General features: G+C 44.6%; 1 long non-coding RNA gene across 1 annotated transcript; it reads left to right on the top strand.

Moving 5' to 3' along the window:
• The first annotated feature begins 216 nt into the window (after nucleotides 1–216).
• LOC135964950 (uncharacterized) lies at nucleotides 217–2,628 on the top strand. The gene is made up of 2 exons (XR_010577688.1): nucleotides 217–1,616; nucleotides 2,181–2,628. It is a non-coding gene; the product is annotated as an uncharacterized lncRNA (long non-coding RNA).
• The last annotated feature ends 12,069 nt before the right edge of the window (nucleotides 2,629–14,697 follow it).

Consider the following 14,697-nt stretch of genomic DNA (forward strand, 5'->3'; position numbering starts at 1 on the left):
AGCTATGTCCTTTGCACGCTACAGGAGGCTTTTGAATTCGACCACCAAAATTCTGACTTACCAAAGGGCAAACCCCACAGTGAGTATTCTGCTCAGCAAGGGGCTTTTGGGTTCCTTCCCTGCTTTAAGCCCAGGAAGAGACCTCACACACTTTATTATTTATTTATTTATTTATTTATTTATTTATTTATTTATTTATTTTGAGATGGAGTCTCACACTCTTGCCCAGGCTAGAGTGTAGTGGTGCCATCTCGGCTCACTGCAAGCTCCGTCCCCCGAAGTTCACGCCATTCTCTTGCCTCAGCCTCCCAAGTAGCTGGGACTACAGGCGCCTGCCACCATGCCCGGCTAATTTTTTTGTATTTTTAATAGAGATGGGGTTTCACCGTGTTAGCCAGGATGGTCTCGATCTCCTGACCTTTTGATCCGCCCACCTCGGCCTCCCAAAGTGCTGGGGTTACAGGCATGAGCCACCGCGCCTGGCGGAGACCTTACATACTTCTTGCTCCCCAACCCTATGCACCTCTGACGTGAGAACTCACATTTAAGGAGGAGTTACTGTGTGGGAGGCACACACACCATTCTGATCATTTGGGTGGGCACTGGTCCTACCCAATTTCATTCAAGAATTGGAGTGTGACTGATGTGGTTTGGCTGTGTCATCACCCAAATGTCATCTTGAATTCTCAGGTGTTGTGGGAGAGACCTGGTGGGAGGTCTCTCACGGGGGCAGGTCTTTCCCGTGCTGTTCTTGTGATAGCGAGTAAGTCTCGTGAGATCTGATGGCTTTAAAAACAGGAGTCTCCCTGCACAAGCTCTGTTCTCTTGTCTACCACCATGTGAGACCTGCCTTTCACCTCCTGCCATGATTGTGAGGCCCCCAGCCATGTGGAACTGTAAGTCCATTAAATCTCTTTCTTTTGTAAATTGCCCAGTCTCAGGTATCTCTTTATCACCAGCATGAAAATGGACTCATACAGTGACCTTAGAGGTACTAAGAGTAAACTGGAAACTTTGAAGAAGTTTATCCAGGCAGGTTGCCTTCACATTTTGGCCAGCTGCCTGGGAGCTTGATGCCGTCTTTTGGATTTAGCCCAAGATTCTCAAACTTGTGATCAATTATACTCCAAGGAATCCATAAAGGAATTTTGCTTTATTTAGTCATTGCATGGAGCATGGTGCACTGGGATATGTTGACAGTCATTTGATGTGATTGTGAGTTTGTTATTGATATAATTGGTGCAGCCAGAGAAAAGCAGCTAAAACTTCTGCAAAATTGACTCATAATGTTGTAACACATAATATGGGGGAAAAAGCAGAATCACAGTAATGACTGGGGACTTGTAGTTCCCATGTGCTTGAAGATGTGTGTGCTTGGGATTTTGATAATTTACAAAGCTTTACGCCCTCATCTCCCTGCTTTCCAGCCTTTTTAAGATCTGAAAGGAAATTTGCAAATTGGCTTCTGAAAGCTACAACTGATACATCAGCAAATCAGAGCTGGCCTTGGCGTGTGAAGTCCAAATCCTGGGACCCAGACCTGGACCCCAGTGATGGAAGGAGCACCACATACCTGGAGACCAAATAATCCTTTTCAAAAGAGACACCCACTTCAGGTGCAGGGTTGGTTTTCTACTTCTGAAAAACAAACTTGCCTTGCCCCGCCCCTCCTTTCCCATTATTGACAACAGCCCGACCCCAATCCCCGGCCTGCTGACACACAGAGAATGTGTCCCAACTGGCAGAGCAAAGTTGTTTGGGGCCACTGAACACTTTACCCAAATTCAATTCTAAGCCAACCTGCATCTAGAAGACCAAGACAAGTGTTCTCCCCACGATAACACAAAAGGTTCTTAGGGTTTTGGGGCATTGCACATGGTGACCAGAGTGCCTCGTCCACCTCTCTCAGGAGCCAGGTAGAAAGAGAAATACTCTCTCTAGAATATTCCTTCTATCTCTAGACTAGAAAGAAATACAGTGCCAGCCACATACGCAATTTTAAATTTTTTAAAAGTCACATTTTATAATGTGCAAAGAAATAAGTAAAATTAATTTTAACAACTTCTTTTTTATTAATCCAGCATGAAATAATTTATTTCAAGATGTAATGAGTATAACAATTATTGATGAGACATTTTACCTTTTTTATATGAAATCTGCTGTGGATTTTATATTTCCAGGGCATCTCAGTTCACACCAGCTGCAATTCAAGTGCTCAGGAGCCACACGTGACCTGTGACTGCCTTATTGGACAGCGCAGGTCTGGAGTGCATCTCTGGATCTCATGGAACAACAGAGCACCATCACTGCCACCACCCAAAGTCCAAACCAAGGGGCCAGGCCCTCAGCGCTGCCTTCGAAACATAACTGAACCAAAACTACCATAAATGTGGGTGGTGCCTGGGCCCAAAAGACCTAGTGGATAGCACTTGCTGAAGCCTCCATGGGGCATTCTCATCCCAGGAATGACTGCTTGGGGAAAGACTGAGCCAGGGCCCCTATCTAAACAGGCATACCTGTTCCATCAGGACCCTTGGTTGGCTTTTCCAGGTAAATGAATGTCCACAGGAGGGCACCTACAACATCTTTAGTGCCATTGTTGTTGAATTAAAAATGAAGTCCAAGGCTGGTCTGGTGATGGATTAATTGACTTTTTATTGTGCAATAAGCAATGGGACACACATTTCATTCTTAGCCTTGGCTGCCAGGAAACTCAGAGCCAAGTCGACTCTCAGTTAAAAGCTATTGCCTCGGTTATTCCTCCATTATGATATCGTTGTTATCCTTTCACTTCTACTTTAATACTTTGAGGATTTCACAGGGTTTCCGCCTTCTGAAACTTTAAGCAACTGTACATCATTTTTAGAAATGGGCAGAAAAGGAAGTTTTCAGATTTTACCACTAGATGGGAGCATTGTACACTAGACTACCACATTCAGCCTCCCGCTGGCCCTCCCCACTACCACTCCGGCCTATTCCACTACTTTAATAACTCTATGATTTTGGGCCATTGACCTTTAACACTCTGAGCCTCTGTTTTATCAAGTGAAAAAGGAAATGCTATTGTGAAAATGAACTGAGATGAAATATAGCTGGAGATGCAGAAGTAGCCTTGTGATTAAGTACATGGATTCTGATGCAGATGACTTGGTTTCAAATTCTATTTTGCCATTTAATTGCTGTAAGTGCAGGGAAGGTATCTAAGTTCAAGCCTTAGCTTCTCCTCTGTAAAACAGTGAGGCCAGTGCCTGCTTCTTAAGAATGTTGCAAGAATTTGAGGGCAGGGGTCTAAGCTCATAAGCGCATAAAGCGCTTAGAACAATGCCTGGCCACACAGAACATCAAGAGTTAGTAGCAACCATCGTTATCATCATCAACCCATAAAGCACCCACCACAGCACATGGCACTCACGCTTTTAGACCCCCGTGTGACACTCATGTGCCTGTTGGTCTATGAGATGTTGGAAATGAGGCCTCCACGTGGGCTCTTGTTTGCGCCAAGGTGGGAGAACTGACTCCCGGCCCTGGTGCTCTTTGGGGTCAGAAACTGGGTGGGGAGGGAGGGATGTGGTAGGTGTACTGGGAAGAAAGATGTCTCAGAGCAGCTTGTGCTATGGGGAAGGCTTGCGGGAAGTGGGCTGGAGAGGTGAACAAATCTCTTTACGAATGTCATTGTGCAGTGTATTTGGATCCCGTCCCCATTTTTGACAAAGCAAGTGAAGAGTTGACACTATTGTGAACTTTTGGCTCCCAGGCTGTGTTTTAGTTTTTCCACTGCACCCTGCGTCAACACTAAACAAGAGTGGTCCTTCATTTGTAATGGCTGCATTTATAAAGCACTCAACAAATATTATTACTGTTGAGTGTGAGAGAACACTCAATAAACATCACATATTATTACGTGACCAGGCTTCTGCATTCCACACCCAACTGGGGGTATAACCCTGGGTTTTCTCCAGCGCGGTCTCCACCTGCAGGACCATAGAAACCCTCAAACTCCCTGTTGTTTCCTTTGAGACTCGCTGTATTTTCTGTTTCCAAGAACAAAAATGATTTTGTTGGATTTAAATATTACAGCAAAAGAAACTCAGATTTGGAAAGCAAAATTAAAATTATAGTATTGAATATTCTTTCTTTAAACTCCACCCCCTCAGATATTCGAATCAACCCTCTGAAGGCAGCTTAACCTTCCCTGAAGCGCCTTGGTTCCATGAGAAGTGATTCCCCCTCAACCTCCATCTCTAAATCTCTTCCTGTGTTAAAAAATCAGTATTAGACATGAGGCCCTGCCTCAGTTTGGGGAGGATATGTCTAAACACCACAGGCCCTACAGTCTGGCATACTCAGCTTCCCAAACCTTCTGTGCTGTATTTCTAAGATTCCCACTGCTTCACTCACTGATAAGGAATAATGTAAGACTAACTTTATTAAAACAATTTGGGGTCACCATGTGGGGCCCAGATAGTCATCTTTTGCTACAAAGTGTGTTTGGAGGAATAAGGTAGGAATCAGACACAAAATCTTCAGCAGGGCTCTCAGAACTAGGGGCTCCAAATTAGAGGGTACAGAGACCTGGGGCCATGCCCCCTGGCCACGGGAGCCTGTGATGGACATCTGACAGCGAGCACAGGCTTTGCCTTCCCACCCCCTCAAAGTTGGAAGGCAGCTGTGGCTCATTGCTGCTATCCTCCTGGGCCACCACAGGTCACAGCACAGGTCTATGGCCATAGGGAGTCAATCTCTTGGGGGTTCCAGCTTCAGTAGCATCAGCCTCGAGAGAAAAGTGGGGCTATGCAATCAGGTAAGTACAAGGTGGGGAACAAAGGCATCCACATTGAGAAAGGAAAAGTAATACTCTGTATTGTAGATGACAAGCTCCTGTGTGCAGAAAATCCCATGGAACCCATAAAAGCACGATCAGGACTAATAAAAAGATCTATTAGTCTGCTTTTATGCTGCTGAAAGAGACATACCAAAGACTGGGTAATTTATAAAGGAAAAGAAGTTTAATGGACTCACAGTTTCACATGGCTGGGGAGGCCTCACAATCATGGTGGAAGGTGAAAGGCACTTCTTATGTGGTAGCAGGCAAGAAAGAGAATGAGCAGGGGAACTCCCCTTTATAAAACCATCAGATCTCGTGAGACTTATTCACTACCACAAGAACAGCACAGGAAAGACCTGCCCCCATGATTCAATTACCTCCCACTGGGTCCTTCCCATAACATGTGGGAATTTGGGGAGCTACAATTCAAACTGAGATTTGGGTGAGGATACAGCCTAACCATATAATTCCACTCCTGGCCCCTCCCAAATCTCATGTCCTCACATTTCAAAACATATGCCTTCCCAACAGTCCCCCAAAGTCTGTTTTCATCATCATTAACTCAAAAGTCCACAGTCCAAAGTCTCATTTAAGACAAGGCAAGTCCCTTCCACCTTATAAGCCTGTAAAATCAAAAGCAAGTTAGATACTTCCTAGTTACAATGGGGTTACAGGCCCTGGGCAAATAAACCCACTCCAAATGGAAGAAATTGGCCAAAACAAAGGGGCCACAGGCCCCATGCAAGTCCGAAACCCAATAGGGAAGTCATTAAACTTTAAAGTTCCAAAATGATCTCCTTTGACTCCATGTCTCACATCCAGGTCATGCTGACACAAGAGGTGGGCTCCCATGGCCTTGCACAGCTCTGCCCCTGAGGCTTTGCAGGATACAGCACCTCTTCTGGCTGCTTTCACAGGCTAGCATTGAGTGTCTGAGGCTTTTCCAGTTGCATGGTGCAAGTCGTTGGTGGATCTACCATTCTGGGGTCTGGAGGACGGTGGCCCTCTTCTTACAGCTGCACTAGGTGGTGATCCAGTAGGAACTCTGTGTGAGGGCTCCACCCCACATTTCCCTTCTGCACTGCCCTCGCAGAGGTTCTCCTGGAGGGCTCCACCCCTGCAGCAAACTTTTGCCTGGAGATCCAGGTGTTTCCATACATCCTCTGAAATCTAGGCAGAAGTTCACAAACCTCAATTCTTGACTTCTGTGCACCTGCAGGCTCAACACCATGTGGAAGCTGCTAAGGCTTGGGGCTTGCACCGTTTGGAGCCACGGCCCGAGCTGTACCCTGGCACCTTTTAGCCACAGCTGGAGCAGCTGGGATGCAGGGCACCAAGTCCCGGAGTTGCACACAGCACAAGGGCCCTGGACCCAGCCCAGGAAACCATTTTTCCCTCCTATGTCTCTGGCCTGTGATGGGAGAGGTTGCCTTGAAGTCTCTGACATGCCTTGGAGACATTTTCCCCAGTGTCTTGGTGATTACCACTGGACTCCTTGTTACTTATCCAAATTTCTGCTGCCGGCTTGAATTTCTCCCCAGAAAATGGGTTTTTCTTTTCTATCACGTCATCAAGCTGCAAATTTTCCAAATGTTTGTGCTCTGCTTCCTCTTGAACACTTTTCTGCTTCAAAATTTCTTCCACCATGGCTGGGTGCAGTGCCTCATGTCTGTAATCCCAGCAGTTTGGGAGGCTGAGGCAGGCGGATCACCTAAGGGTGGGAGTTTGAGACCATCCTAACCAACACGGAGAAACGCCATCTCTACTAAAAATACAAAATTAGCCGGGCATGGTGATGCATGCCTGTAATCCCGGCTACTCAGGAGGCTGAAGAAGGAGAATTGCTTGAACCTGGGAGGCAGAGGTTGCAGTGAGCCAAGATTGCGCCATTGCACTCCAGCCTGGGCAACAGGAGTGAAACTCCGCTTCAAAAAAAAAAAGAGAGAACGAAATTTCTTCCACCAGATATCCTAAATCATCTCTCTCAAATTCAAAGTTCCACAGATCTCTAGGGCAGAGGCAAAATGCTGCCAATCTCTTTGTATAGCAAGAATGACCTTTACTCCAGTTCCCAACAAGTTCCTCATCTCCATCTGAGACCACCTCAGCCTGGACCTTATTGTCCATATCATTATAAACATTTTGGTCAAAGCCATTCAACAAGTCTCTAGGAAGTTCCAAACTTTCCCACATTTTCCTATCTTCTTCTGAGCCCTCCAAACTGTTTCAAGTTCTGCCTGTTACTCACTTCCAAAGTTGCTTCCACATTTTCAGATATCTTTACAGCAGCACCCCACTCTCAGTACCAATTTACTGTATTAGTCTGTTTTCATGCTGCTGATCAAGACACACCCCAAACTGGGTAATTTATATTAATGGACTCACAGTTCCACATGCCTGAGGAAGCCTCACAATCATGGCAGAAGGTGAAAGGCACATCTTACATGGTGGCAGACAAGAGAGAGAATGATCAGGGAAACTCCCCTTTGTAAAACCATAGATCGCGTGAGACTTATTCACCACCATGAAAACAGCGCAGGAAAGATCTGCTCCCATGATTCAATTACCTCCCATTGGGTCCCTCCCACAACACATGAGATTTATGGGAGCTAAAATTTAAGATGAGATTTGGGTGGGGACACAGCCAAACCATATCATAAGCACAGTAAGTCTCAGTATACAGGATCAATATACAAAAACCAATTGCACTTCTATGTATAAACAATGAACAATCTGAAAAAGATATTAAGGATACAATTCCTTGCACAAAACAGCAACAAAAAATAAAATACTTAGGAATTAATTTATCAAAAGAAGTATAAGATTTTTACACTGAAAATTATAAAACATTGCTGAGGCAAATTAAGAAAAAAATCTAAATAATTTTAGAGACATTTCATGTTCATGGATTGGAAAATTCAATGTTGACAAGATGACTATTCCCAAACTGAATAGATTCCATGCAATTCCTATCAAAATTCCAGGATGCATTTTTGCAGAACTTGATAATATGATCCTAAAATTTACATGGAATTATGAAAGACCATGAATAGCCACATAAATTTTGAAAAAGAAGAGCAAATTTGGAGGACTTTAATTTCCTAACCTCAAAACTTACTGTAAAGCTATAATACAATTATGAAGACAATGTGATCTGGCATGAGAACAGATGTATAGATCCATAGAACAGAGCTGACCATCCAGAAAATAAATTCTTTTATTTACAGTCAATTTACTTTCAACAAAAGTGCCAAAAGAGCTCCTTGGGTACAGAATAGCCCTATTAACCAATGGTGGTGAGACAATTTGGTATCCACATGCAAGAAGACGAGCTTTAACCCCCACCTCATGCCATACACAAAAATTAACTTAAAATGGATCACAGACTTACATGTAAGAGCTAAAACAATATGACTTTTAGAAGAATGACATAGGAGAAAACCCTCAAGGCCTTGGGCAAGGAAAAAATTTCTTAGATATAACACAAAAGCAAAAAACAAAAGAAAAAAATTGACAAATTTGACTTCATCAAAATCAAAAAACTCTTGTGCCCTAAAAGACATAGACAAGCAACAGACTGAGCAAATATTTGCAAAACACATATCTGATAGTGACTTGTATCTAGAATATACAAAGAATGCTCATACTTGATAAGCAAGCCTATCAAAAACCATGGACAAAGATTTAAATGGATATTTCACCAAAGAAGGTATATGAATGGCTAATAAGCAAAGCACATGAAAAGATGCTCATTGTATTAGTCATTAGGAAAACACAAAGCAAAAGCACAATGAGACACCATTTCACATGCAGTACAATGGCTATAATACAATATACAGTAACAAATGTCAAGAATGTGAAGAAATGGGAACACTTATACATTGCTGCTAGGGACATAAAATGGTGAAGCCACCTTGAAAAACAGTTTGGCAGTTTCTTAACAAGTTATGCATAAATTTTTCATATGATCCAGCAAATTGTACTCTTAGGTATCTACCCAAGAGAAACGAAAATATATTGAAATGGCCTTGTTGTCTGGGGTGCCACCTGAAGTTCTTTGTCTCACAGCCGAGGAAATCAAGGACACGTACATGCCAAGGGTGAGGTTACAGCAGAAGTTTAATAAGGGAAAGAAAGAGAGGAAGCTCTCTGCCACCGAGAGGGGTCCTAAGAAAGGGTTGCTGTTTCACAGTTGAATACAGAGGCTTTTAAAAGAAACTAATGAGGGCTACCTGTCTCATTTGCATAAGGCATGAATTTCTGGTAGCTCCACGCCATCCTCCTGAGAGACAGGACTACCTGGATTTCCTAGGCCGCCTAAGAATCCCTAAGCCTAGCTGGGAAGGTGACCACATCCACCTTTAAACAAGGGACTTGCAACTTAGCTCACATCCCACCAGTCAGGTAGTAAAGAGAGCTCACTAAAATGCTGATTAGGCAAAAACAGAAGGTAAAGAAATAGCCAATCATCTACCACCTGAGAGCACAGGGGGAGGGACAGTGATCAGGATATAAACCCAGGCATTCGAGCTGGCAATGGCTACCCTCTTTGGGTTTGCTCCTTTTGTATGGGGGCTCTGTTTTCACTCTATTAAATCTTGCTACTGCACATTGTTTGGGCCCATGTTTGCTACGGCATGAGCTGAGCTTTCACTCGCCATCCATCATTGCTGTTTGCTGCTGTCACAGACCTGCCGCTGACTTCCACCCCTCCAGATCTGGCAGGGTGTCCACTGTGCTCCTGATCCAGCGAGGTGCCCATTGCTGCTCCCTACTGGGCTAAAGGTTTGCCATTGTTCCTGCATGGTTAAGTGCCTGGGTTTGTCCTAATTGAACTGAACACTAGTCGCTGGGTTCCATGGTTCTCTTCCATGACCCACGGCTTTTAATAGAGCCATAACATTCACTGCATGGCTCAAGATTCCATTCCTTGGAATCCATGAGGCCAAGAACCCCAGATTAGAGAACAAGAGGCTTGCTGCCATCTTGGAAGTGGCCTGCCACCATCTTGGGAGCTCTGGGAGCAACGACCCCCCCGGTAACATTTTGGCAACCACATAAGGACCTCCAAAGCGGTAAGTAATATTGGACCACTTTTGCTTGCTATTCTGTACTATCCTTCCTTAGAAATGGAGGAAAATACTGGGCACCCATTAGCCAGTTAAAAATGATTAGCATGGCCATGGGACTTAAGACTCAGACATGAGGCTGTCTGGGGTAGGGCTTTCTAACAACCCCCAACCCTTCTGAGTTGGGAGCGTTGGTCTGCCTAGAACCAGCTTCCACTTTCAATTTCCCTGGGAAAGCCAAGGGCCAACTAGAGGCAGAAAACTGTCATTTCAAACTCCCGGCATTAGCCGGTTGAGATCATGGCACAGCCAGAAGTCTCTGTTCAATAGTTGCCCATGCGTGCACCCCTACCTTTCCTTCTGACCCATACCTCCTGGGTCCTGACCACGACTTTCTTGAAAGTGTAGCCCCAAAATTCTCCTTACTTCTGAATCTACTTCCTCCGATCCCTGCCTCCTAGGTACTAACGGTTCAGACTTTCATTTCCTCTAGCAAGTTGTATTTCCAAAGGGATCTAAGCAAGCTCTACTCTGCATCCTTAGGCCCCTGGGCTATGAACCCTGAGAGTCATGTCCCTGGTGTCCCTCCCAATTTAGGCACACAGCTCTTGACATGGGCAGTTATGTGGGACCCATTCCCCACCACCCTTGCCAGGGCCCCATGTTTGTAAAGGGCTAGGAGAAAAGAGAGAGAAAAAGAGAGAGACAGAGGGGAGAGAAAGAGAGAAAGACAAAGAGGGAGTCAAAGAGAGAAAGAAGTAGTAAAGAAAAAAGTGTGCCCTATCCCTTTAAAAGCCAGGGTACATTCAAAACCTATAATTGATCACTGAAGGTCTTCTCCGTGACCCTATAACACTCCAACACTACCTTGTTGTCAGTGAAAACAAGAGCATAGCCTGAAAACACTGAGACCACTGACAACCCGTAGCCTTCCTATCAAAAATCCTTAACCCAGTAACCCACGGATGGCCCAAATGCATTCAATCTGTAGTGGCAACTCCTTTGCTAACAGAAGAAAGTAGAAAAATAACTTTTAGGGGAAACCTCATTGTGACACAACTCACCAGTTCAGAATTATCCTAAGTCAAAAAAGCAAAAAGGTAACTTACTACCTCAAATCTTAAAGTATGGGGCTATTCTGTTAGAAAAAAGGTGATTTAACATTAACCACTGAAAATTCCCTTAACCCAGCAGATTTCCTAACAGGAGATTTAAATCTTAATTACTCTACAAAGGTCTGACCAGACCTAGGAGGAACTCCCTTCAGTATGAGGATTCCATACTTCCTCCCAGGTGATCGAGGAAAAAAAAAAAAAAAACCATAATGAGTATTCAGTAATTGATAGGGAGACTCTTGTGGAAGCAGAGTTAGGAGAATTGCCTAATAATTGGTCTGCTCAAACGTTAGAGCTGTTTGCACTCAGTTAAGCCTTAAAGTACTTACAGAATTAAAAAAACTCTATCTCAATCCTGACTCAAAATGTTACCTACACCCTCTCTGAAATGAATTTGCACAAGAACTGTTGTTTATGGGAATGCATCTTGATGGGGCATCTGGGTTGTTATGAAATACTCAGGAACCCAACCCAGCTCTAGGACTCACCCCTGAGACCAAAGGCAATGTTGGGCATGCTGGTAAAGGACTACTAGAATGCAGCAGCTCAGACCCCTTTCTTTGTGGTCAAGAAAAGTGGGAAAAGGGATGCAGGACTGCTACATCGGTGAGCGTAACTAATCCGATAAGCAGAGGTCCATGGGTGGTTACGCACCCTGGAAAGGAATAAGCATTAGGACCATAGAGGGTGCTGACATCCCTATTTTTTTGTTGTTGTGGTTGTTTGTTTTTTGTTTTCAGATGGGAAACATTCCCCCCAAGGCAAAAACGCCCCTAAGATGTATTCTGGAGAATTCGGCCCAGTCAGAGTGTATGTACCTTTTTCCCTGTCAGGCTTGAAGCAAATTAAAATAGACCTAGGTAAATTATCAGATAACCCTGATGGCTATAATGATGTTTTGTAAGGGTTAGGACAATCCTTTAATCTGACATGGAGAGATACAATGTTACTGCTGGATCAGACACTAACCCCAAATGAGAGAAGTGCCACCATAACTGCAGCCCAAGAGTTTGGTGATCTCTGGTATCTCAGTCAGGTCAATGATAGGATGACAACAGAGGAAAGAGAACAATTCTCCACAGGCCAGCAGGCAGTTCCCAGTGTAGACCCTCATTGGGATGCAGAATCAGAACATGGAGATTGGTGCCGCAGACATTTACTAACTTGCGTGCTAAAAGGACTAAGGAAAACTAGGAAGAAGCCTATAAATTATTCCATGATGTCCACTATAACACAGGGAAAGGAAGAAAATCCTGCAGCCTTTCTGGAGAGACTGAGGGAGGCATTGAGGAAGCATACCTCTCTGTTACCTGACTCTATTGAAGGCCAACTAATCTTAAAGGATAAGTTTATCACTCAGTCAGCTGCAGACATTTAAAAAAAACTTCAAAAGTCTGCCTTAGGCCTGGAGCAAAACTTAGAAACCCTATTGAACTTGGCAATCTCGGTTTTTTATAATAGAGATCAGAAAGAACAGGCAGAACTGGACAAATGAGATTTAAAAAAAAAAGGCTACCACTTTAGTCATGGCCCTCAGGCAAGCAGACTTTGGAGGCTCTGGAACACAGAAAGGCTGGGAAAATTGAATGCCTAATAGGGCTTGCTTCCAGTGCAGTCTACAAGGACACTTTAAAAAAGATTGTCTGAATAGAAATAAGCCGCCCCCTCACCCATGCCCCTTATGTCACTGGAAGGCCCACTGCCCCAGGAGACAAAGTTCTTGAGTCAGAAGCCACTAACCAGATGATCCAGCAGCAGGACTGAGGGTGCCCAGGGCAAGTGCCAGCCCATGCCATCACCCTCACAGAGCCCCAGGTATGCTTTACCATTAAGGGCCAGGAGGTAAACTGTCTCCTGGACACTGGCGTGGCCTTCTCAGTCTTACTCTCCTGTCCCGGACAACTGTCCTCTAGATCTGTCACTATCCAAGGGGTCCTAGGACAGGCAGTCACTAGATACTTCTCCCAGCCACTAAGTTGTGACTGGGGAACTTTACTCTTTTCACATGCCTTTCTAATTATGCCTGAAAGCCCCACTGCTTTGTCAGGGAGAGACATCCTAGCAAAAGCAGGGGCCATTATACACTAAAATTAGAAGGAAAAACGGTAAATATATATACAGACTCTAAGTATGCTTACCTAGTCCTCCATGCCCATGCAGCATATGGAGAGAAAGGGCATTCCTAACTTCCGAGGGAACACCTATCAAACATCAGGAAGCCATTAGGAGATTATTATTGGCTGTACAGAAACCTAAAGAGGTGGCAGTCTTACACTGCCAGGGTCATCAGAAAGGAAAGGAAAGGGAAATAGAAGGGAACCGCCAAGTAGATATTGAAGCCAAAAGAGTCATAAGGTGGGACCCTCCATTAGAAATGCTTATAGAAGGACACCTAGTATGGGGTAATCCCCTCTGAGAACCCAAGCCCCAGTACTCAGTAGAAGAAATAGAATGGGGAACCTCATGAGGACATCGTTTCCTCCCCTCAGGATGGCTAGACATGGAAGAAGGAAAAATACTTTTGCCTGCAGCTAACCAGTGGAAATTACTTAAAATCCTTTACCAAAGCTTTCACTTAGGCATTGATAGCACCCATCAGATGGCCAAATTATTATTTACTGGACCAGGCCTTTTCAAAACTATCAAGTAGATAGTCAGGGCCTGTGAAGTGTGCCAAAGAAATAATCCCCTGCACTTCAGGTCATACATTTCAATCCCTGTATCTTTAACCTTCTTGTTAAGTTTGTCTCTTCCAGAATCAAAGCTGTAAAACTATAAATCGTTCTTCAAATGGAACTCCAGATGCAGTCCATAACTAAGATCTACTGTGGACCCCTGGACTGGCCTGCTAGCCCATGCTCCAATGTTAATGACATCGAAGACACCTCTCCTGAGGAGATCTCAACTGCACAACCCCTACTATGCCCCAATTCAGCAGGAAGCAGTTAGAGCGGTCGTCAGCCAACCTCCCCAACAGCACTTGGGTTTTCTTGTTGAGAGCAGGGACTGAGAGACAGGACTAGCTGGATTTCCTAGGCCAACTAAGAATACCTAAGCCTAGCTGGGAAGGTGACCACATCCACCTTTAAACAAGGGGCTTGCAACTTAACTCACACTCGACCTATTGACCTATCAGGTAGTAAAGAGAGCTCACTAAAATGCTAATTAGGCAAAACAGAAAGTAAAGAAATAGCCAATCTTCTGTCGCCTAAGAGCACAGCAGGAGGGACAATGATTGGGATATAAACCCAGGCATTCGAGCTGGCAACAGCTACCCCCTTTGGGTCCCCTCCCTTTGTATGGGAGCTCTGTATTCACTCTTAAATCTTGCAACTGCACACTGTTTTGGTCCACGTTTGTTACGGCTCAAGCTGAGCTTTTGCTGTTTGCTGCTGTCGCAGACCCACTGCTGACTTCCACCCCTCTGGATCTGGCAGGGTGTCCACTGTGCTCCTGATCCAGTGAGGCGCCCATTGCCACTCCTGATCGGGCTAAAGGCTTGCCATTGTTCCTCCAAGGCTAAGTGCCTGGGTTTGTCCTAATCAAACTGAACACTAGTTGCTGGGTTCCATGGTTCTCTTTCATGACCCACAGCTTTTAATAGAGCTATAACACTCACGGCATGGCCCAAGATTCCATTCCTTGGAATCTGTGAGGCCAAGAACTCTAGGTCAGAAAACAAGAGGCT

The sequence above is a fragment of the Macaca fascicularis genome, chromosome 9 (genome assembly GCF_037993035.2).
Source record: "Macaca fascicularis isolate 582-1 chromosome 9, T2T-MFA8v1.1".
Classification (NCBI taxonomy): Eukaryota; Metazoa; Chordata; class Mammalia; order Primates; family Cercopithecidae; genus Macaca; species Macaca fascicularis.